Source organism: Condylura cristata, unplaced genomic scaffold (genome assembly GCF_000260355.1).
Source record: "Condylura cristata isolate star-nosed mole 26May11 unplaced genomic scaffold, ConCri1.0 scaffold00014, whole genome shotgun sequence".
Taxonomy (NCBI): Eukaryota; Metazoa; Chordata; class Mammalia; order Eulipotyphla; family Talpidae; genus Condylura; species Condylura cristata.
The window spans coordinates 33962821-33967292 of NW_004567115.1; the positions used below are offsets into that span (position 1 = coordinate 33962821).

At 38.8% G+C, this 4472-nt stretch overlaps 1 pseudogene; it reads right to left on the reverse strand.

Moving 5' to 3' along the window:
• Positions 1–1276: 1276 nt before the first annotated feature.
• LOC101628156 lies at positions 1277–2565 on the reverse strand (annotated as a pseudogene).
• Between the last annotated feature and the right edge of the window lie 1907 nt (positions 2566–4472).

Sequence of the window (4472 nt, forward strand, 5' to 3'; positions counted from 1 at the left end):
ACTAAGAAAGTGCAGATGGGCATATCACAAGAGAACTAAAAAATGCTCAAAGAGAAAAAGAGCTGATACCCAGGACGATGTCAGAGGTGAGACGTTCTGGGGTAAAATTCAGAGGAAGCCTGTCTGGTGTGAGGCTATAGGAAACATGAGTCAGACTGCAAAGGACCTTAAAGACCAGGACCAGGAAAAGGATTTTTTACTACATACCATGAGTTCAGCAGGATGCCAATTATTGGTTAAAGCTTTGAGTGAATTGGTGAAATCCCCATGTTACAAAAACTGGTTAGGAAAATGTGTGGAAAACCATGCGGAAAATGGATTAGAGTGAATAGGAGTAGAAGCAAGGAGTCTCGTTAGGGTTTGCTTTAATACTCCAGGTGAGAGTCCAAGCTACTGTAGCTTTGTGGGGGAGGACCTATGTCCAGCACAGAGTAAGTTTTCAACACAATACACTGAAATAAGAATTAGTGAATGAATAAAGAAGTATGTTTTTCAGGCAAGAAATTCTATTAAGCTATTTTCATGATTTACTCTGAATACCAGTCTTATAACCACATATATTTAACATGGATTATCAATTTAATTTATGAACTTAATAACCAGTAGAATTCCTATGGACTGCTATAGAAATTTATAACTATAAATCTGAAGCAATAAGAGTTCATAAAAGTGTTCTTTGTGAAAATGATTTCACTGTATAAAAACTTTCTTTTGGGCCCTCCCTGGTGGCGCAGCGGGTGAAAGCTCAGCATTAAGAAGCTAAAGCCACTTCAACATGAGTTCGATCCCCGCCTGCCCCGGAGGTGACCACATGGCGCGGCAGACCTCTCCTGACCTGCCCGCTGCTCCCCTCAGCAGTTCTACTCCCCACTCTTTCTCTGGTGAACCCTCTCACCGCCCCCAGCACCTCTGGCCTATACCCCAGTTCTGTATGCATAGATAAATAAATCTTTAATAAACAACAACAACAACAAAAAAACAACTTTCTTTCCATGTCTCTTTATTTTATATTTTCCAATTTAAATCTAAGTTATATCTTGACTTAAAGGGAAAAAAGAATAAATGTAATCATCTAATTTCCTGGAGAAGTGATTTTTTTTTTCTCATTTAAGATGGAATATTTGTTCAAACTCATTATAGAAATGGGCATCTGGGGGTCTATAACAGAGTGTTAAGTTTTAAACTATAGGTCAGTCATTGTATATGAGATTATACACTGCTACACACAAATTAAATGCTCAGACCATGACTTTTCAATGTTTAAAACAGAATAAGCTTAGCTGTAAAAGAAGCACCTTTGTGATATTTTAACTGTACTATTCCTCTCCTTCTCCTCCTCCCCTTCAACAGAATCTACACCAACTCCTTATAATCCTTCTTAACGGAAGCCATGTCCTCATGGGCCTCAGAAAACTCTCCTTCATGTGCTACCCATATACCAGTGAACAAAGGCAAGCTTGGCACACATCTGACCAAACTATGATCCAGGTGGGCCCAGGCCTTAGCACTGGCTACATTATTGGTTATCATGCACACAGCTCGCTGCAATTTGGCCAGATCTCTACCAGATACCACAGGGGGAAGCTGGTAAGTAATGTCAACTTTGAAACCAGTAAGGCAATAATCTACAGACAGGATGCTGTGCTTGATCTTGATGGTAGTAGCAATGGCAGCATTAATATCTTTGGGAACCATATCACCACAGTACAGAACTGGCAGCAAGTCAAGTATTTACCATGGTAAAGATCACATGTCCCCTTTTGATTGTCTGGCTCAAAGCACACATTGATGATCTCTGCCTCAGATAGCTGTTCATAATAGGCTTTCTCAGCAGAAACAACAGGGACATATGTGGCCAGAGGGAGGTGGATGTGGTGACAAGTTACCAGATTTGTGTGAGGGAAGCAGTGATGGATGACACAACTTGACCTATCAAGCCTTTTAGATTAGTATATGTTGGGAGCTCAATATTGAGGTTTGTATGACAAATGTCCTAGAAATAGCCTCATTGTCTCTCATGAAGTCACAGAGTGCTCCAGAGTAGTGTGGGTGGTGAGAATGGAGTTGGATGGCTCAACTACAGCTGCAGAAAGCTAGGAGGTCAGAGTAAATGGAGAACTCCAGCTTGGACTTCTTGCCATAGTCAACAGAACAATTTCTACTTATAGGGAAGAGAACCCCGAATCAATTTCCCCACCAAAGCTTTGGAAAACCAAGAAGCTAAAGACCTGTGCTTGCAAGGTCAGTTCCAAGCCAGGTTAATGATCTCCTTGCTAATGGTGTTGTGACTGGCAGTATGTTCCTTGCCCATGATGAGAGTAGAAGAGCTGGTGGAAGGTGCCAATGAGAACTTCAGCAATGACTGTGGGTTCCAGAGCTACAAACATTGCTCTGGGGATATGCCTGCTAGTGCCCATGTTAAAGGAGTCAGCTCCTCCCCAAATGGTCTTGTTACTGAGCATACCCATGGGACTGGATGCCATGTTCTGGGTAATAGAGTTCCCAGCAGGCATTGCTGATCTAGACAGCAGCCTGGCCGATGGAGATGGAGATGTACTCATGCATGGTTGCTGCTCTGTGGCTGCCTATCAGTTGATGAAGCAGAGAGTGTGTACTTTTCTAAATGTTGTAAAATATGATAAAATATAACAGGTTAAATAAGTAAATGAAGTTTGATTTTGAAAATTGATAGGGTAAGTGACAGGACAATCTCAGAGCATGTGATATCTGAATAGATAGGGGGGTTCATGGGAACAGAGTAGAGGAAGAGGCAAAAAAGGGGAACACTATTAGTTCCCTTGTAATATGACAGTTTTGTCCAAATTCTTCCATATCACTGATGAAAAGTGCAAGGTCATGTGCCATGTGAGATAAATAGCTGCCCTATATGTTTATGTATGATTATGTATGTGTATGTGTATATGTATGTTGTTAAGACTATTCATCAGGGAAGTGACTAATCAAAACAGATGCTGACCACTGTGCCCTACTCTGTGCCCTGGCCAAACAACAACTCAATTATGTTCATCCGGATGGTCCTTGATAGAATACTGATCAATAGAGAAATTACTCATACAAAATGCATTTCCATCTTCTACTGGTCATGGATGAAAAGGTCATCTTATTCCCAGAGCTCTTCGCCCTGCCATCTGAATAAGAAATAGATGTCATGAATAATCAAGAATGAAAGCACTTAGGAATATATCTGTATATTATTAGTCACTCATTCATTATGTATGGGCTGAAGATGCATTTTCAAAATAATACAAATGAAAATAATAGAGGCCAACAATGTGGAATTTGAATCAGAAATTAAATTTCATTATTCAAATGTTTGATGGCAAAATCAGTCTAATGGAATTACTTATTTTGGTAAGTGTGACAGCCTGAAAAAATATATATATATGTTTGCTCATTTAAAGAAAAATTTAAATAAGTTAAAATTAAAGTAAAAATAAGGTGAAATAAATTTTACAATTTTCTAAGTCTAGCATCTAAGGTAACCTACCTTCCATTCCCTAAAGTAATGTTCTGCTACATGAGTTGTTAATGTATGTCGAACGACATCTAGGATAGGTTGAAATCAATTCTAGACTTTCCTTAGCCTCACAGGGATGCTCATTCAGACAGCTGCTACTGAACCCAAAGAGGTTACAAGGCAAATGTCCTTACGGCAGGCCTAAACCCTCTACGCACTTCTGATCAGATCCCACAAACTATTTAATGCCAATTCTTAATGTGAGAGATTGGAAAACAAGAAATGAAATGAGAAAAAAAGACACCATCAAATGTTGAACTTTGTTCTAGTCTCTGACCATTTATTGTAGTTTTTATCATCAAGGTTTAGATTATTTAGTAGGGAATGACTTGTTTGCCAATGTTACTCTCTCTATTCTCCAGAGATGTGCCTTTAAGCTTCCTCTTAAATACACAATGCCTAGGTTTGGAAGCCTGAGTAGAGAACAAACGCTTTTGTCCTGGCTTGGTGATTGACTTACTGCTCTGATACCCACAGGTAAGTCAGCAAACCCTCACTTTAACACATGTTAATCTCTGCCTTTAATTCAAATATAGAACTGAAAGTTCATTCAAAATTACCAATTTTAGCAGTTATGCATGTGTGTATGTGTGAATATCATCCACTGGTTTCTATAAGCATTATAAGTCATGACTATGGTTGTAAATTTAAAAAACTTAAAAGTTAGGGCACACTGTGTACCAGTTATGTAGAATTTTAATAAACAACACACTGTGTTCATTTTGGGTGTCATCTGAGACTATGTCCACCTCTGTTGTATATGATTTCCTCTACAGTGCTAATTTCCAACCAAAATTCATCTTTTTTCTTTTTTTCATATAGGTACTTTCTTGTACTTATAGTATTTATAATCTGAATTGCAATATTCTTACTTGTTTATGGGTCACTGTCAATACTACAGAATAAAGGACTTGGTGATGTTGCTATTTCAGAA